This window comes from Apodemus sylvaticus, chromosome 17, assembly GCF_947179515.1.
Source record: "Apodemus sylvaticus chromosome 17, mApoSyl1.1, whole genome shotgun sequence".
NCBI lineage: Eukaryota > Metazoa > Chordata > Mammalia > Rodentia > Muridae > Apodemus > Apodemus sylvaticus.
The window spans coordinates 65,437,835-65,458,386 of NC_067488.1; the positions used below are offsets into that span (position 1 = coordinate 65,437,835).

The following is a 20,552-nucleotide window of genomic DNA, read 5'->3' on the forward strand; positions in this document are numbered from 1 at the left end:
CTAGCTGAGCACTTGTTCTCTGTGCCCCAGGAATTGAAGACCCAAGTCCCTCTGGCTGCAGTAGGAACCCAAAGGATCCCTTTTCTCTGAGTGGGAAGAGATGCCCTTGGAGGCACCAGAGGAGCTCCTGGGAGGCATGCCGGGACAGTTAAGGCTCAGTACAAAATGGGAGAACTGCTCTGGAACCAGCCTAGGCAGTGATCCAGTCTCAAGTCCCAAGCTCAGTTCCGGGAGGTGCTAGCTCTACGGATTCCTCTCTGAGAATGAGTGGCACAAAATTCAGGTGACTCAGAACATCCCTCTCCTCGTGGAGAACATTAATGCTAGTTACCAGAAAACTCCTCAGCTTTGGCTTAGAGGCAAATCTTACATGTTCACTCTAAGTGGCATAAGCTCATTTGAAATGCAAAGATCTCATGACCATGAGCAACAGGAAGGGCTCTCATCTGGGTCAGGCCTCATCAGGGTGGTCCCTTCCAGCAGAGGACACATCTCAAGGTAACTTTCGTATTGTGGATGCAGCGTGACACGTGCCATACTGGCAGTGTGCTTACATTTGTCTGAGAAAGTTAGGCAGCAGAGGAAACTGGGGGCACACCTCTCTTGTCACACTTCTGACAAAGGTGCCTCTGATGAACACGAGTCACTAGATGAAAAAGCTCTGTTTTTGCTTGCCAGTTGGGGATACCGAGTCCTGCCCTAGACAGGGCTGTGGTATACGTACATGCTGTAACGTAGACCCAGTCCACTGGGCGTGTGGCGGCAGCGGAGCCTTGCCAGCTTTGGCCTCCTGCTCGCCTCAGCACACGCCCTTCTGATGTCTCAGAGGCACCAGGCTCTGCGCCTTCCAAGTCCAGTTCAAACTTGTCTTCAAACGTGTGTGATTTGGGAGGGAATGAAATTCATAAATAGACAACCGGTGGTGACTGTGGAGCCCAAGAGTCTGGACCCTTTCCTGGCCAAGCTGGGATTAAGAAAGACCTAAAGATTGATCTAGAGACTCAGAGAAAGTAGCCCTGAGCTGGGAGAGGACTTGGAGCAGGACTTAGGCAGGAAGCCTAAGGCAGGGGGAGGAAGAGCAGGCCCTCAGTGGAGTTTGTTTTCAATTTAAATCAGGGCCTCAAAATAGCTGGCATGAATACCTCATTACTGGTTGGTTTATTTGGTTCCTGCATCCTGGCTTTGTGTTAGAATCACCTGTGGAGACTTAAAAGGGTGTAAATGCCTGGCTCCCTTGTGGGGAATTCTAAGAGGAAGGGTTGTGGATGGTATCCAGACATCTGTTGTGGGTTCAATATTAAGGAAGCAATTCTGTGAGTGGCTTGCCTTTGAAAATACAGTACTTTTCAACAGGGACCAACGCCGATCACATGATTACATTTTATGAGGAAAGTCCCTTAGATTTATTGAGACCTTTTTGTCAAGACAGAAATGAGAGACTCTTAGTGGAGTAGCAGACAGTGTTTAATATATATGTGTGTATATGTATACATATACGTATATGTATCTGACTGCGAAGATGTGTTTGTTGCTTTTCTTTTTATTCTATACTTATAATAATTAAGACAGTAGTGTGTGTGTGTGTGTGTGTGTGTGTGTGTGTGTGTACTGGGTGTGAGGAGAGTTGAGACAGGGACTTGTTTTTCATGTAAGCTGACAGGGAACTCCTAGTCCTCCTGCCTCAGTCTCGCCATGAGCCACCAACATTGCTAAGCTAGTATGTGAGACATGCTCTAAGAACATAAGCATGGAAGACAGGATCGGAGCTCTGCCTGGCAGTGCCAGGAGTGTCTGTCTTTGAAGGTGAGGAAGTCAGGCTGCAGCGGAGGACTGGCACTTGAACACCCGTGACAGCTGACACTGAGAGAGACACCGTGCTGCCACTGAGAGAGACACGGTCGGTCGTGCTGCAGCTGGTTTCAGCATATGCCCTGCCAGTCACCTTCTGAGAACTGTCTCGAGGAGAAACTTGTTAAAAAGTAACATTGAACGAAAAGAATAATTATGTTTCAATATAAAGCAACATTGGAAATGTCAAATATTAAGGACTCACAGGTACATTATTGAATAATGACTTCATTAATAGTTTGCCATTAGAAACGGCTCATAAGCTCTAGGAACAGGTGAAATGCTTGTGACCAAAAGTCAGATGAAATGCTCAGTGCCAGGAAATTGTATAAAAGCTCTCCCCAGTGCCGGAAGTGGTTGGAAGATGGAGGCAGCATGGGGTCAGAGGCCAGAGCTCAGAGTGTGTGCTCCCTTGCGCATGTAAGAGGGTAGGGTAGGGGTGAGGAGGTGGGGGTGGGGTTCTTTTGGTCAGCATTCCTAAGGAGAATTAATCACTCCTGTTTGGTCAGTGGGCTAGGATGTTGTTTATCTGGAATTATTGGTGACGTTGGTCACTAGTCCTCCGTGGAAAGGACTTGCCTGCAGGAGGAGGCAATAAAACTCAGAAGAGGCGTCCGTAGCAGAGAAGTGTCTGTGTGTGAGTGTGAGTGTGTGTGAGTGTGAGTGTGTGTGTGTGTGTGTGTGTGTGTGTGGTGGGAGGTTAGCTAGGAGGCAGATGTACTTGAAGGCAGCTTGTAAGTTGCCGAGACGGATGTTGAGACATGTTTAAATGTGATGTTTGTTTGTTTGTTTGTTTGTTTGCTGTTTTTGTTTTTCAAGACAGGGTTTCTCTGTGTAGCCCTGGCTGTTCCTGGAGCTCACTTTGTAGATCAGGCTGGCCTTGAACTCACAGAGATCTGCCTGCCTTTGCCTCCCAGAGTTCTGGGATTAAAGGCGTGAACCACCATGCCTGGATAAATGTGACATTTATATGAGCTTGTAAAAAATCCCTTGTGTGTGTGTGTGTGTGTGTGTGTGTGTGTGGTGTGCCTGTGAATGTATAAGTGTGTTTATATGTATCTGTGTGTGCCTGTGTCTGTGTGTAGTCTGTGTGTCTGTCTGTGTGTGTGTATAAGTGTGGGTGTAAGTGTGGCAGTCAGAGGAACATGGAAGCTGTCCTATACTGTCAAAACAGGGTCTTTCACCGAACCTGGAGCTAGACTGGCAGCCAGCACGCCCCAGTGACGCTCCTGCCTTTGTCTCCCATAGTGCTGGGTCACAGGAATGTGTGGCCATGCCCAGCTTTTTGTATGAATGACTGAGACTGGAACTCAGGTCGCCATGCTTGAACAAGCAGCAAGCTCACCTGCTGACCACCTTCCCAACGCCTGTAACCCCTTCTTTGTGCCGCTGCCTCACCTTGTGCTAACCACCTGCAACTGGAACAATTTGGACAACACACTCTTTGCTTTTAAAACTCGTTTTCATTCTGCTTAGAACCTGCCACGGTTGTTACTTGTTTGTCTTTTAAAGAAGCCTTCCCTACTCTCTGGAATACTAGAACATTTCCTCCTGTGTAGATGCCGCCTCCATGAATCATTTCCCATTACATTACGGATAGAATGTTGGTCTCTATTGAACTGTCACTTCCTGTCATGTCTTTTTCTTTTCCTTCAACATCAGTCACATCAAATGTTAGCCCATATCCGGCTTCTGACAATAGACAGCTGGAGAATGCTGGAGAAAGAGTAGTCTGAACCACAGTGGAAGTCCAAGTCTGCCCAGGGCAGAAAAGCGTGGGGGGTCATGGGGAATTATGGGGGAATATATGGTGAATTCCACAATCCAAAATAATTAACTGAGCACAAACTAAGCAGTAGGGTCCAACGATAACAAAAATAGACACACACTTAATATGTTTTCATTAATGTGGTTCTTCAATTTCTCATCTTGTTAGTCCCCCATTCCAACCCCACATTCATTAGAGGAACAGGGCTGATCTAGATTTAGAATTCATTTAGTGCTTATTTACTTAAAGGTTTCTGCACAAGACAGCGTGGCAACAGTCAACATTTACTCAACTTCAGCTTGTCACTTCCATAATATAACTCATTATTATTTCCTATATTTTCCCAGATAAAGAAACTGAGCTGATTATAGTCAATGGGCGGCAGAGGTAGACCAACTCAAGGAAAGTGTGGCCCCTTGCTGTAGGATAATGGTGTTTGGATAATATTGTAAGAAACCTCAGAAACGTGGGATCTGGCACTTAAGGTATGTATATGTATACGTATATATATGTAGATGTAGATGTAGATGTAGATGATGTGTATGTATATTACATATCACATATATACACACACATATATATATACATATATATATGATTTATTTTGCATATGTGAGTGTTTTGCCTGCATGTATGTGTGTGTACCACATGTATGAGAAGAGAACATCAGAGCCCCCGGGACTGGAGTTATAGCTGATTGTAAACCACTCTGTAGGTACTGAGAACTGAACCCAAGTCCTGCAAGAGCACTAAGTGCTCCTAACCACTGAACCATCTTTTCAGCCCCATTACATATTTTTTGAAAAAAATTATTTGGCTAAATATTGGTTGGGAGATATAAGACTGGCTGGCCAAAAGAGATGATGGGGAATTCCCCTCAGGGAGTAATTTTCTGAAAAGCTCAACTCATCTGTTGCTGCATCTATTCAACAGAATAGTTGGTGGACTAAGTGCTAAAGGCTTGCTTTCCTTCAGGTCTTCCTCCCTTCTTCCCTCCCTCTGCTTCTCCCTCCCTCCTTCCTTCCTTGTTTTCCTCTCTCTCTCTCTCTCTCTCTCTCTCTCAGAGTGGTCCTGATGCAAAATATTTCTAAGGGTACTTGAGAGTATCTAGAAGGGGTGGGAAGTTCTTTGAATGACTGACAAGGACAGAGTGTTAGAAAACAAGCAGAAGTTCTTCAATGAACATGCAGGCATGAGGCAAGTGTGCAAAATGATTTTGGGAAACTGCTAAAGTCGCTCAAGAAGACCTGAGAATTTCGGGTAGCTAAATGTACAAAATTTAGGGAGAAGGGCTATGCCAATCAAGGAAAGATACTGGGACTTCCCTTCAAGGGCAGAGATGCTCAAACTCTTTTAGTTTGCATGTACCTAACAGGAAAAGTAAGTTGAGCATGTCCTCTTTAACTGTGTAGTTACTTAGTCATACGTATAATTTTACAATGTATTAAAGATGAAGATAAATCTGCATGCTAGAAAAATGCAAGAACTTATTTATTCTTACGTAAAGAAACAAATCTTGTGGGAATGTAAACCGTCATGGATGTTTTTTCAAGTTGATTGATATTTTGAAACGCTAAGTGTCAAATGCAGGGAAAGCCACTTTGCAGGCATACCTAGTACAAAATGGAGAAGCATGTTTGAGGCCATTGAAAGTTCTACTATAATTCCAAGTCAAAATTCATTTATTGCTTTTGTAAAATGAAGCTTAAGTCAGCAACTTGAACAGCAACTTTTCAAATCAAACATTCTAGTACAATACAATTCAAAGAAGCAGTAACTTGATACTCACGTGCTGAGGAATGATGGTAAGAGAGTATCGGAAGCCTGGAACCCAGATGGAAGCCTCCTCCTTCCTGGCAGCTCTCAGGCCCAGGCTGCTGAGACCAGGAGAGGCATGAAAGTCGTGCCCAACTACTGTTAATCCCATGACCTATGAGAATGACTTAACAAGCAAGATGTGCAATAGTAACATGACGGTAGTAGGGTGACCAGCTGCTCTCTGTTTGGATTTGAGACCCAGCCTACAGGAATGGAGTACAGGAGTGTATTCCTGGTACTTAAACCTGGTTCCAGCAGGGCAGTGGTGGCGCACGCCTTTAATCCCAGCACTTGGGATGCAGAGGCAGGCAGATTTCTGAGTTTGGGGCCAGCCTGGTCTACAGAGTGACTTCCAGGATAGCCAGGGCTATACAGAGAAACCCTGTCTTGAAAACAACAACAACAACAACAACAACAACAACAACAACAACAAAAACCTGGTTTCAAAATAAAACGAAACAACAAAACAGGGTGGAGAAGGTCCTAAGCTCTAGGCTAGAACGGAATACTGATATTTGCCTAAATTAACACAGCATCACACTGCCTTCTAACTCATAAACAAACTCATAAACAAACGCCACTCTCACCCTCAATCAGAAAAGCTTGTCTTTCCAGTGGATGCATGTGGAGGTTTGTAGCTACGTGGGTGCTGAGTACTTGGTCTAAGTAAGACGTGTGTATCATCCTCCCCGAGGCTCTGAGACTGCTGCAGAGGAGGGGGGGGGGGAAGTACCTAAGAGTATGAAGAGAAAGATCGCTGTCTTACCCTGGCTTCTGTTGGGTTTGCTTCCCTTCACAGCCATCCATCACTGAGAAAAGACAGGGCAGGAACTCAAGGCAGGAACCAGGAAGCAGGAACCAAAGCACAGACCGTGGAGAGCTGCTGCTTGCCGGCTTGCTTCTCGCGCTTGCCTAGTCAGTCTTATACGATCCAGAACCACGTGCCAGGGGCAGCACGGCCCACAGCGGAGTGAGCTCTCTGACACCAATTGTTCTTCAAGAGCTTGGCCAGTCAACTTGCCCACGTGCCAATCTGATAACAGCAGTTTCTCAGATAAGATTCCCTCCTCAACATGGAGCTGTGCCAAGGTGACAAAAGCCAATCAGCACAGCTCTAATACCACCTCCGGGCAATGGACAGCTATGGCTGTCACCAGCTCACAGCTGGTTGGCTGCACTGGCTCTACATAAGAATTGTTTATCAAGAGTCAGAAGCAGGGGCTGGAGAAATGGCTCAGTGGTTGAAAGCACTGACTGCTCTTCCTGAGTTCAATTCCCAGCAACCACATGGTGGCTCACAACCATCCGTAATGAGATCTGGTGCCTTCTTCTGGTGTGTCTGAAGACAGTGACAGTGTACTTATATATAATAAGTAAATAAATATTAAAAAAAAGAGTCAGAATCGGATGGACAAGGGAGCACAGAGGCCTTAGTCATCGTTGCTCTACTGGGCAGGTTTTGTGTCAACTTGACACAGGCTGGAGTTAACAGAAAGGAGCTTCAGTTGGGGAAGTGCCTCCCTGAGATCCAACTGTGGACATTTTCTCAATTAGTGATCAATGGGGGAGGGCCCATTGTGGGTGGTGCCATCCCTGGGCTGGTAGTCTTGGGTTCTATAAGAAAGCAGGCTGAGCAAGCCAGGGGAAGCAAGCCAGTAAGTAACATCCCTCCATGGCCTCTGCATCAGCTCCTGCTTCCTGATCTGCTTGAGTCCCTGTCCTGACTTCCTTTGGTGATGAACAGCAGTGTGGAAGTGTAAGCTCAATAAACCCTTTCCTCCCCAACTTGCTTCTTGGTCATGAAGTTTGTGCAGTAATAGAAACCCTGACTAAGACAGTAGCAGAATATATTTACAACTGATAGGCATAGGGGGAGGGGAATCACTGCCTTTAGTCGTCGACCTGTTAATGACTAATGACCAAATTACACACAGATAACAAAACCCACAGTCCTGAATCTGGGAGATTGGCAGAGGTAGGAAGTGTTGAAAGGGATGGGAAGGAGACGGGGTAAGGAGTAAGAGAGAACAATCAGGGTATAATATGTGCATGAAATTTTCAAATAGCAAAACTAGCCAATTGGTCTTTGTTTTCCACAAACCATTATGTTTCTACCCCAGTAGAATATTCAGAATATTCTGTATGTAAAGCAGAAGTCTACAATTCATGCTGTATACTCACCTCAACTCTGGGCTGAGGCAGTGTCTGCTGGCCTTCTGACAAGATGGCAGGCACAGTGCAAAGTGTCCACGTTGTGCACTCTAGAGGCAAAGCCGTAGAGAATTCCTCTGTGGCATCATGGGTGCCTGCTGCTAGAAACTCCTGAGAGTCTTTATTTGATTGTGAGTTAACGTTTCATTGCTGTGCCCTCAGAAACAGTTTCCAGTTGTGACCCCAGGTGGAGTTGCAGCCCAAAGTTTAAGAAGCTATGACCAAACGGCATACTCCATTGGAGACCTCTGTCCTAGACTTAGAATTGTTGGCGACTCAGAATCTAATGCTTATGGATGATTTATCTAAAAATGCAGTGGTTAAAAAAAAAATTAACCAAAGCTCTAATCAGATATCGAAAGAGCAAACAAAACCCAAAACAAAGCAGCAGCAGCAGCAACAACAACAATGAAACAAGAAACAAAGCAAAAGAAGAAACGTTAAAAATCATCCTAGGTGATGGATTAACACTAGAAGATATTAAAAAAAATCTTTTTATGGGTATGTGGGTTTTGCCTGAATATGTACCACATGTGTACCTGATGCTATAAAGACCAGATGAAGAGGGCGTTAGATTCCCCAGGAACATAATTTCTTATGTAAAACTTATCTGTTTTGTAGCTACTATCCGGGTGCTAGGAACTGAATCTGTCTCCTCTGGAACAGTGCTTCTTGGCCTCTCCAATGCTGTGACCCTTTCATATAGTTCCTCATGCTGTGCTGACCCTGGTGACACCAAAAATTATTTTTGTTGCTATTTCATAGCTGCAATTCTGCTACTGTTATGAATCGTAATGTAAATACCTGTGTTTCCTGATGGTCCTGGGAGACCCTTGTGGAAAGGTCATCTGGCCTCCAAATGGGGGGAGGGTGTCGGGACCCAGATTGAAAACCATCACTCTGCAATCTTGACCGCTGTACCAGTTCTCCAGCTCAACAAAGGAAAAAAATTAAGAACTAGAATGCTATCATTTCAACTTGATGTTTCCAGAGGCCCATGGCACTGTTAGGAGGTGCTGAACTGGTAGGGGGTGGGGCCTGGTGATAAGTCTGTGGCTTGGTGGGGGATGAACTTGAAGGGTTGGGGCCAGGCTCTTTCCTAACTCCTTTGCTTCCTTGCTGCTACCAGGTTAGCAGGGTGACTTGTCTTCACGCTCTTGTCACAATGAGGGCCTCACTAACAGGTTCAATTAATGTGTGACTGAAGCTCTGAAACCGTGAGCCAAAGAAATTTTTTCTTCTGTAAGTTGCTACTCCCAGGTGTGTTGTCACAGTGACAGAAATCTGACTCTCAGAGATCACGAAGAGTTTTAAGATTCTTTAGCTCCTTGGGCGCCAGTGTAGAGGTGACCATCAGGGAGAAGGCCTAGAAACGGGCAGAGTAGTGTAGGGCCAGATCCCTTGGTAGAACAGAGAGGGACAGGGATCAACAAAGCCATGCGAATAGCCCAGGAGGAGGGGAAGCCTGCGTACACAGGACAACCAGGATGTGTCACAGCAAAGTGCAGCATCACGAAACCACTGGGCATGTGCTCCAAGGGCGCTTGCTGTGGAGAGTCTGTCCTCAAGGGGAGTCAATCTGAAAGATCGTTCAGCTTTGGTGCCTTCGAGATAGACAAGAACAAAAGAAACCCCTGAGTATTTCATTCATTCATTCATTCATTCATTCATTCATTCATTCATTCATCTCTGGAGGATTCAGGGTAGGAAAGAAGAGAGAGATTAAGTGTCGTCATTAATGGATGGGTGGGTGACTCATGCCTTTAATCCCAGAGCTCAGGAGGCAGAGGAGGGTGGATTTCTGTAAGTTCGAGGCCAGCCTGGTCTACTAAGCAAGTTCCAGAACAGCAAGGGCTACAGAGAAACACTGTCATGAAAGGAAGAGGATGAGGAGGAGAAGGAGGAAGAGGAGGAGGAGGAGGAGGAGGAAGAGGAGGAGGAGGAAGAGGAGGAGGAGGAAGAGAAGGAGGAGGAGGAAGAGGAGGAGGAGGAAGAGGAGGAGGAGGAGGAAGAGGAGGAGGAGGAGGAGGAAGAGGAGGAGGAGGAAGAGGAGGAGGAGGAGGAGGAAGAGGAGGAGGAGGAGGAAGAGGAGGAGGAGGAGGAGGAAGAGGAGGAGGAGGAAGAGGAGGAGGAAGAGGAGGAAGAGGAGGAGGAGGAGGAGGAGGAGAAGGAGGAAGAGGAGGAGGAGGAGGAGGAAGAGGAGGAGGAGGAGGAAGAAGAGGAGGAGGAAGAGAAGGAGGAGGAAGAAGAGGAGGAGGAAGAGGAGGAGGAGGAAGAGGAGGAGGAGGAAGAGGAGGAGGAGGAGGAGGAGGAGGAGGAGGAGGTAAGGAGTCTAGAGAATGACATTGGACCTCTGTCTGACCCTGAGGTCTGACATGTCTTTTCTAGGTTGGGAGATACAGCTAACCTGAATTCCAACCTTTCTTGCTGAAAGAAGAAAGGCAAAGTGAAGATTCATTCCCCTTTAGATTTCATTTTATTGAGTGCAAGTCTTGCTACCTTAATCCAGGCTAGCCTTGAACTCACTGTGTAGCCCAGGCCAGCCTCAAACTGGCAACCGTCTTGCATCTACCTCCCGAGTATTGAACTCTATAGATGTGAGTTTCTGTCACAGTCAGCCTTGTCCTGGTTTCTGTCTGGACTGTGCCACAGCGGCTGAGTAGCCGCTCATCTCTCTCTGACCCACACAGCCCCTTCCTGTCGAGTGCCTCGTTTTGTTCATTTCTTTCTCGCTAGTGACTGAGTTGATCTATTTCCACAGGGGTTTGATCTCAAAGTTTTCTCAGGGCTGTAGTCATAGGGTTTCAGGAATTCAGCTAAGAGGGAGGTGTGAAGGAGCGGTGGGCTTCACGCCTGCAGAGCAGCCACTTTGGTTCAACAAGAGCCTCTTTCAGCCTTGTGTGGCCTCAGGTTCCCCAACTCAGGCTTGCCCCCCCCCCCCCACCTTCCAGAAACAACACTGTGAATCTCTGGCTTTCCTAGCGCTGCTGTGTTATTCCTGTGACCCTGCCAGGTCCCATCCTGGGGAACACGGAGCCAGTGTGCTGTGGGGAGCTGGGGCTGCTGTTGAAGTTGGCCGATAGCTCCTTAGCCTCAGCGGTTCCCATGGAGGCGAGCCAGGGCTGGAGGACGGACAGGGAGATGCCTACGCCTCGGCCCTCTCTTCTGAGTGGCAGGTGTCCCTGAACACAGTGGATCGCGCCCCGTGGGAAGAGTCCAGTTATCAGTGACCTCAGGCTTCAATTGTTTAACTCTCTGAGTATGCGTGGGTAGGGCTGCGGGGAGGGTGTTTGGGAACCTGAAGACATCTGACCTTCATTTAGCCCTGATTCTTGGGGAATGGAGAAAAGGCCTTTAACTGTTTAACTGGCTTAAGAGTCTAGTTCTGACCTTGGGGAGGGGAGCGGCTGGTGAGGGTTATGGGTAGAATTTTGCTCCCTCCGTCCCTCTGTCCCTTTCTCCCTCTATCCTTCTTTCCTCTGTTCTCATGCAATTCTGGCTGGTTCTTAAACATGTGTGTGTGTGTGTGTGTGTGTGTGTGTGTGTGTGCGTGTGTGCATGCCCATGTGTTTTGTGTAGCCCGTATATGCCAGGCGCTCTCCTTGTCTGTCTCCAGCTCACTTCTGGCTGGTTGAGCAGGACTGCCCGAGCTGCTGTGCCCTCTCCGGACTTACCTTGTGGCTTGAGGAAACTTCTTTTCCCCAAGTCAGTCCTTTCTCCAGTGCTACTGACACCTGTGTCCCCTCCCCCAGGCCTGGGAGCAGCTAACGTGGCTCCACACAGAGCCCAACATACTGAACGAACTTTTGGGACGAGATCGTAAATTTACTGTAGAAACTGTCCCCCGAGGGTCAGCAGGACCTTGTAGAGGAGTGAATCAAGGCTCCTGGAAAGCCATATGTTAGGGAGTCTTAAGATCTGAGTCAGAAACGTGGTCAGTTTACTCAGCAAATGAAAACACATGCTCTCACCATGAGTAGCATTACGAATCATGGAACAAAAAGCAAAAATATAGATTTCCTAGTCGCTAAGAACTAATGATATCTGGCAAGGCACGAGCATAAAAAGTATTTAGAAAAATTAATTAAAAAATTAAAAATTAACTAAAAACTTTAAAATCGCGGTGGTTGTGAAATCCTCTAGATGCTCTTGTGCTTGATAGTGAGGAAGAGGCCTGCCTTTACCCCTAGATGCCTGGGTGGCCTCTGGGAGCTCAACAGCTCATTTCCGGCCTTTGACACGGTCGGCTTTGTGCTTGGGGCATTCCAGTCCCAGTTGAGATAAACGTGAGTAAGCTGGGTGAACATGCAGCTCAAAGCATGTCGCCTTTTCCTCTGATATGTTCAGCGCCCGGCCCCTTCGCCTGGGTGGGTAGCAGGGTGTTCTGGAAGGCTTCACCGTTCCTCCCGATCTGTTCCCAGAGGGCCACGTTATCTGTTATCTCCGGGATCTCTGCTTGCTACCACAGGTCGCTCTGAAGTCACGTGGCTGCTTGCTGCCCCCACTGCCCTCCAACCTCCTTCCCAAGGTGCTTTGCGAGCAGATGCTCCCTACTGGAAGCCATGTCCTGCGGGTGTCCTCCCTCCCCGACACTCTTGCGTCTGACTTTATTTAGCCTTACTTGCCTCTATACAGAGGCCTGTCTCTCCGTGTTTACCAGAATCTGTTTTGTTTCCCCCAGAAGGACTCCGGGTAGAGGTCCAGGTTCTTCCTACACATGTTACCATGTTGTGTGTGAAATTATGTAGAGAGGTCACTGTAAAGGGTGTTTCTTGGGAAGCTCGCTATGCAGACCTTCCCGTGGTGTGTGAGTGTGTGTTTAACTTTAGTCCTAATCTTGGCCCGATGTCTTATTATTAACTAAAAACTTATTAGGCAAGGCTTCTGTATGGGACAGGAATGTGCACAAGTTCGGACCGGCGCATGACTCATTGGTTTTAAGGAATTCAAAAGTGGTGGTTCACTAGGAAAGTCAGCCTGAGAAATGACAGAGAGGAAGGCGAAGAGAGAGAAAGGAGAGAAGGTAGGGGAGGGCAGGGGAGCGAGAGAGAAGGTGGGGAAGAGGACTTGAGAGGGCCTCTGGTGGGCAGTGCTGAGTAAACAGGGCACTCCATTGCCCTGTTCCATATATGCAGCCCATCAATAGTCCTGCCGTTCATATGGAACCGAGGGTAAGAAGATGGCCTTCTAAAGCTGTCTGACGGGAGGGGAAGGGAAAGGGACTGTGATTATAAGAATCCTTATACTCTCTGCCTCAGTTCAGCTCCAGGTAGCGGTATCCATCCACAGAATCCCTCCCCGACCCTTTCTGACTGAGCTCCTTCCAGACATCCCATTAGAACCAACACAAGCAAACAGCAACAACCAACAATCAAGAACAAAGGAACCGCTATCTCATTTAACCGCGGCAGACTTGTGCACTCTGAGTGGGTTTCTACTTGGAACACAGAAGCCCAAGGTCACGCGGGTGGTGTGACAGGAGACAGGATGTGGAAATGGATCTGGGCAATGTTTGCTAAGATGCACATGCTCACCTATTTACCTGTTCATACTGACTTTTTACGATTTTTTTCCTTTTTGGGAGGGAGGGGGGATCGTCACATTCTTTGGCAATGAGCGTTTGCTTGTCCCCGGGGCTTAGTGAGGTAGGCCCTCAGCACATTTTTGATGAATGACTGCAGAGCGCAGCCCAGTTGCTCCATGGAGTGTGGAAGCCTAACTGGAAACGGGCTCCACCGAGGAGGAGGGGAGGGGCTAGGCCCTTCGTCTCTCTTTCGCATCACTTTGGCCTTACATTCTGAAGGGAGCAAGGAGCAGTGTAGAGAGCTGTTAGGAGCCTTGGAGTGAGTCATCCAGCAGGACTTCTGCGCTGTCTTTTGATCTCACAAATCTGTCTTCCTGCTTCACACAGACGCGCCTCTTCTTCCTGCGCTGCTTCTCCGCTTTGCAAAGGAACCTCCGTCTTCCTTAATGTTTGTCAGGGTCAGAAAAACCTGTAGAAGATGGAAGTTCAGGACGGCTATAATAAGGCTTGGCGGCCATGAAAAGCCTGAACAATCGTCTGACGGGAAGTCATCAAAGCCTTTCCTCACCCAGGGAACAGCTAGGGCTACCCACAGAGGTTTTAATATCATGTCAGCATCAAAGAAAGGTGTCAGTGAAATTAGATTGCTCAAGCACAAACTAATTCCCCCAAGTCTGCCCTACAATTAATTTCACTGACAAGTCCTAAATGGAAGTGGTCTCAAATGGAAGACTTGTTCTTTCCTATTAAAGCGAGAGACTGTACTCAGAGACATAGGCGCTTAAGAAGAGCTAGCTTTAGACAAGTGAGAATCAAGCCTGGTGACCTCTGACCAGCTCATGCTTTCTTCTGGGCCGATAATAACCAGACACAAAAATGCCTTTAAGAAATCACGTAAAATCTCGACCACGTGTGACTAATGGAAATGCTCAGCATTGATGCCTTAGTTACAGAGGAAAACAGACCGTGTGCCAAGCACCACTGGGCTCATTATTTAGAACACCTCAAGCAGGAGACATAAGCAGACCAACGGGGAGAAAGCCCCGGAGGTAGCACCGCAAGACCACACGCACTGCAAGCGCACGTAGCAACCGTGAGCTGGAACCAGATCGCACGGTCTCTGCGGAGCCGTCTATGTCATCAGTGTTGACGCTGTCCTATGCTCCTTAGACCCGCAAGGTCAGGACAGGAGAGTGCTAACTGAGCAGTCATCCGTGGGTCAGAGCTTTCCTCGCACACTGAAGACAGAGCACAGGAAAGGGGGGGGGGGATACTCTCGGGAAAGTGAGCGAGGGAAAACCTGGATCAGGAAGGGGCACAGCAAGCAATTCCCCAAAACGGGCAAGAGCGGGGACCGGGGAGGCCTGGACGCAGCACTGAGGTCTGTGGAAACAGCAGAGTGGTGCCCTTCCGGCTCTCCCTCAGAGTGTGGGTACTAAGGATCGCGGTGCCCAGTACTCCCGAGTGGTCTTTAGAGATCTATGTGGTCTCTTCTTGGTCCTCCTTTGCCAGCTCTGACGTGTGCAGGAGACCCTCAGGGCTCCGGGCTCACGCTCTTTCTCCAACAATGTAAACTTAGGCCCTCTGCCGATGCCCTTTAACGGATCCGCCTCCTCACCTTGGGCAACCCCAAGAAACGGCTTTGGACAAAGGCACTCACTGGAACACCAGCTTGTCCTCCTTGCCTTCAAACTCCACCCCTTTGTGTGTGTGTGTGTGTGTGTGGCATTCATTTTGTTTTCCTGGTCTCCCTTATAATTGGTTTGGAAGCCTGTCTGTCAGCTGTCCCTGTCACTCAGCTCTCAAGGGTAAACCGTAGTCATCAACCAAGAATTGGAACAGGTGGAACTTGATACCAGCAACGTGACACCTAGAGGAAGGTCAGGAGTGACTCAGTTGTGGAAGCTTGAGTCTGGTTTGACAGAGGTGACTGGGAATCCAAACGCCTCCTCCAGGTTTCCGCAGTGAAAGGCCCTTAAGTGGCTTCATTACCGAAGGCTCATTTCCAGTCTTAGAAAGGTGACCAGTTCAGGACAACTGGCCACACACACAGCTACCTGACCGGTCATCTTACTCTGGTTTCCAGCTCGAACGAGAGCGGTTCTGGAAACTCATTATGGGGAAAACCTCGGGGGGGGTGGGAGGATGGAGGGGGTGAGGGGTGAGGGTGGGGTGGGGGTGGGGGTGGGGAGGCTTGCTCCAGGGTTCAGACACACACATTTCAGGGCCAGAGCATGCCTGTGAAATGAAGCGAGCAAAGGAAGCGGTTCGTAAGAAAACGCTCTCGTTTCTCACTTGTTGGTATCACAGTTCCATTCTGTTGACTTGTCATTTCCACTTTGGGTCCTTGACTCTGAAACCTCAGGCCAGGTTGACCTAACCTCAAAAAAGCCCTCTTGAAGTTTGCCCAGGTAGTCAGTCCTTCCTACCTAGCTCTGTCACCCAAGCTGACAACTTCAGTTTACAGAAGGGAATGAAGATGACCTCACAGGAGTGACCTCCTGCATTGAAAGACGACAACAAGGACGACGACAATGCTCTTGTGTGACATCTGAGGTGTGCCATCATTTGTGGTAGTTGCATCATCTCCCGGTGCCCGGGTCTGACTTCTGTGTCTTGAGGGACAGTGGCTGCAAACGCACAGGAATGCTCCGAGGTGAGGTGTCGATGCACACAGAGCTCACGGACACCCCTGAGGTCAAGTCTGCACAGTGCGAGGGTTGGGAATACTCTCGTCATGATGTCAGGGCTATATCTGCACGCCAGGGTTGGCGGAGGGAAGTGGAAGGGAGGGGCTTCTGTGTAAAAAGAATGCAAAGCCAGTGTGTGTGTGTGTGTGTGTGTGTGTGTGTGTGTGTTATGCTTTACAGCTCCCAATTCTTGTGAAGGTTTTGCTAAAACCTGCAAGTTTAGACTATGGAGTGAGAAAAATTCCCACCCATATCCTCCGGTTATTGATGTCTTACAACATTTAAGTATTTTGACCCTAAATACTTAAAGAACAAAGCCAATTGTTTAACTGAAAAAGCAGAATGTAAATATTTAGGTTAGATCTTTGGAGCATCTATTTTCACCATCGCTGAGCTTCCGTCCAAATATTAGAGAAAGAGTTAGGACTCAGGCCTTTGAAAATCGTGGGAAAGCAAGGAAGAAATGCAAACCTGGTGGTAAACTTCCTTCCTTCCATTTCAATGAGATCCTCGCACGCCTTGGAGGTGGGCCCGGACTGCTCTTTAAGTGACTTCATAACATGTATTTTTGGAAATCCTAATTTCATTTAAATAGACAAGGTTGACCGTGAACGAGGTGAAGTGTTAAATAAAACACGACTCTGGGAAAACAGAGAGTGCTTTCCACTCTGCCTGGTGATTCTCCTGCCTGGCCTCCTGCAGGTCAACTCAGCCTCAGTGGCCTTCTTCCCCAGCCTCCCATCTGCTTTCTTTCCTGGCTGTGTTCTTTCAGTTTTCTGCATGAGTTTATTTAGACATTAATCGCCAAGTGTTTGCCCGTCATGTACACGCCAGCCACGGTGCCGGGGGCAATAACGCTTCACGCAGGTTGGAACTTTTCCTTCAGCCGTATTTCTTCATTATTTGACAAAACAATTATTTCAAAGCACAGACCGAATATTAGAAATGACCAGGCTTTGTGTAGTAACTAGAGAGTGTGCATCTATCTGCAACTTAGGAAGGAGACCTTGATGAGGAAGGAAGGTCAGAGGTCAGAGGTGACAGGTCGAAAGTGATAACTTTGCAATGACAGAGTCACACACTGTGGTCTGATCTGCATTCTTTACATCCATACACTTGAGTGATGCTTGCAATGACTACTCACAGTGTCATTATAGGAAGGGGGAAACTGAGTCAGAAAAACCTCACTTTAGGTAGTGTTTTAAGAATTAGGTTAATAGAGCCCCAAACAAGATAATATAAACCTCAAAAATGTTTTGAGAGCATTAAAATAAGGCAGTCATGCAAAGTGTTTACATTTGAATAGTTGAGGTGTGTGTTTGGGGGATACAGTCCATCGTACAATCATTTCTGTGACTATGCCGCATGGCATACTTAAAGCAGAGTTTCTTGTGGATTTTAATGCTAACCTTAGCTGTGCGGGCTTGGGGACATCGCCTCACTTCTCTGTGCCTTGGTCTCCTAAGCCAGACACCGAGGAGCATGGCTATGAAGATGAAATGAAATGGCACATATACATAATTTAACCTGCCTAGCACATGATGGACACCCCATAGATGTTAGCTGCTTCCTCTTCCTCCTCCTCCTCCTCTTCCCCCTCTCCTCCTCCTTCTCCTCCTCCTCCTCCTCCTCCTTGAGTCAAAATTTCTCTGTATAGCCCTGGTTGTCCTGGAACTCACTCTGTAGACCAGGCTGGCCTCGAACTCAGAAATCCGCCTGCCTCTGCCTCTGCTTCCCAAGTGCTGGGATTATAAGTGTGCACCACCACGCCCGGCTGTTAGCTTCTACTATTGTTACTACATAAGAAGAGAGACTAGCGATAAAAGTACACATTCCATTAAGATAAAATCTAATTCAAAGAGATTTGAATCTCAGGCAACTGAAACACTGTATTTTATGAAACTGATACATTTCCCCAAATAGATGATACAGCTTCTTGTGGGGCCACAGTTAGGTAATGGTGTCACAGAGGAGGAGAACAGGCTAGAGAGCGGCTATTGTTTAAGGTTACTGTAAGCATCTTCTATGTGTCTGACTCCGTGGGGCTCGGGAGTGTAAGACAGAGAAACCATGGTCGGCTCTTCCAGTTAAAAGTGGGTGAGGAAGATTGTGTCCAGAAAAAAGATACACACCCAAAGAGGAAAGGCTGTTGAATGTGAGGCAATCATTGGATTAGAACCAAGACGGATGATGTGCATGGAGTCTTCGATGAGGTTCTGTGTAGATGACGGGACTCCATCAAGCTACAAGAAGTTAAGTGCAATAGAAGACATGGGTATTCCTACAGTCACTAAGAGTTGAGGCTCTCTGAGAGATGGGTTTGACAGAGAGAGACAAGAAAGCTGAAATTTCTTCTCTTAAATATCTTCATCTCTTCAATAACTTCGGACTCAGATCTCATTTTATTGAACCCAGGGCGCAGAAGTAGGGTAGAGGGAAACCACACGCTTTGTATTCTTACCTGCATGTTCGCATAGATCTATTTGACTGTCTCACATCTCAGCTCTCCCATCGGCCCCATGTTGGCTCCTGAGTCTCCTACCTGGGTGTGGGAATAACCAGGCTCCTGTGGGGGGTGGGGCAGGTAGTAGAGTCTCATAAGCCATGAAAACCGAGTGTGGGGATTCTACGGCAGTGAGATTTTATAGTCCCGCCCACTGCTAACCTGACCTTTAATGAAGATGTCAGAGCTGAAATAACAAATACAGCAACCTTTCCCGGTGAGGCAGAGCCTCTGGGTCCTTGTTGCTAATTCTTCTATGAGCCACTCCCTTTTGTTGGCATCTTGAACTGGTTATTGGGGTGTAATCAGTTTATCTTAAAATGTCATTTTAAAGTGGCACACAGGCCTTCGTGGAAATAGCAGTCTCTTCTGGTTCTTTGTCACAGGTTGTGACTCTCCTGCCATCCTCTCCCACGCCAGAAACTCATCCTTAAATACTTTTAATTGACTGCATCTTTCTGTTCTGTAATTCTAGCTTGCAAAATAAGCTCTCCCAAAAATATCATCCGATGACAGGTCCAGCCTGCTATGCTTTCAATTTCTCACGTCTTGGGTGACTTGAAGGTGCTTGTATCTCCCTAATCCCTTCAGCAGACAGGTGTAGGGTGCTTCCTCCTTCCTTAGCCAGAGGGACAAGACTCATTTTCCTTTATTCTTATGTAAGTTGTTACTTTTTAAACTCAGGCACAATTTCTTCTGGTAGCCTCCCACTTGAATTGTTGTTTCTGTTAATAGTTATTTCCCACCCCCTTTTTGTTAGTAGTTCTAATACCCTGTTCTCTGTTCCCTACAAAGAATAGAAACCAGTAGGAACCAGATCTTCAGGTAGGATTTAATTAGTGCAATGAGTGTTTTTTTCAGAATGGAAGAGGCAGAAAAGAAACATTGATCCTAAAACTACAGTACCTGTTCCTAAGCACAGCAATGGTGACCTTTCCATTCTTTGAAGTAACGTATCTCTTTTTATTTAAAATGTTTTTAGTGTGTTTGCTTATCTGTCTATGGACGCAGATGAGGGAGGCGTGTGCACCAGAGGGTGCAGGCAGAAGTTAGAGGAAAACTTGTGAGGATGGTTTTCCCTTCTGCCATGCGGGTTCTAGAGGGTTGAATTCAGGTCACCAGGGTTGGTAGCAAGTACCTTTACTTTCTGACCTGTCTTTCTGAACCTGAAGCATTTTTTTCTTGTACTTCAGGTTTAAACTGTCCTTCCTTCCTTGGTCTATAGTTTACATTTCTAGGATATTGCTCCCTAAACCCAATAGGAAGTCCTCCTGTTTTCCCCAAAATTATGTTTCTGTGCTGGCCCCAAATAGCCTATAGCAAGGCTCAAAACAGCAACACTAAAGTGCCATACCACCAAATGGAAATCAGCTCGCTATATATGACCACCTCGAGAAGTCAGGAGAGAGATGACAGCCACGCTGATCAAACGCGCCACTTTCTTTCAGTGTGAAGGTGATGTTCTCCCCACTGTCACCCTGCCACATCAAGGCTAATGGAGATGACATGGCAGTAACCAGTGTTCTGCGGCTCTACCGATCTCCCCGGTGTTCATACATTACAAGGAAAGAACAGAAACGACCAACCGCTTTTCTTTTCCTTCATTTCTGCCTTCCTCGCCCCTGGCTGCCTGTGCCCTCTGTGGCTCATTCCGTTGGAATTCTGTCCGTTTTACAGGATAAGGGTCTGTATCCACTCACCCCAAGAGAAGGCTAACTAAGGTTGGTAGACTTGTCTTTTGATGGCGGCATGGGCTGGATCATCTTTGTTGCCGTAGATCCTGGTGGAAAGATTTGGTTTCAATGGTGGAATCTGGCCCTTCATCCTCCCCATCGTGAGCTAGCACTCTTTAAATGCCTTTCCTCCATGGTCCCTTGGCCTCTGGGGTTGAGAATTCCAACAAGGAGCCCTCTGCATCACACAACCTTGACAGCACTCCTGATGGCTGCCCGGAGCTGGAGTTCTGGGCACCCAGGACAGGATGGACCTTTTGTTTTGGTCCGTTGCATGGGTTAGTAACTGCGAGAACTAAAACGCTTCCCCCAACTATCCACATCAAAGTGTGTGTGTGTGGGGGGTGCTCCCTAGCAGGAACTAGGGTATGATGTGCTCATCAACTTGCTGGGGTACAAGGCATGGAGGCCAGGGACAGAGAGCTTAAGCTAAGCTCGGCTATCTAGATTCACACGC

General features: G+C 47.4%; 1 long non-coding RNA gene across 1 annotated transcript in view; it reads left to right on the top strand.

Moving 5' to 3' along the window:
- The first annotated feature begins 444 nt into the window (after nucleotides 1–444).
- The window catches only part of LOC127668141 (uncharacterized), a 62,624-nt gene continuing 42,516 nt past the window's right edge, over nucleotides 445–20,552 (top strand). Inside the window, exons 1-2 of the long non-coding RNA XR_007974012.1 lie at nucleotides 445–498; nucleotides 3,964–4,101. This is a non-coding gene — a long non-coding RNA (uncharacterized LOC127668141). The remainder of the gene's footprint in view (nucleotides 499–3,963; nucleotides 4,102–20,552) is intronic.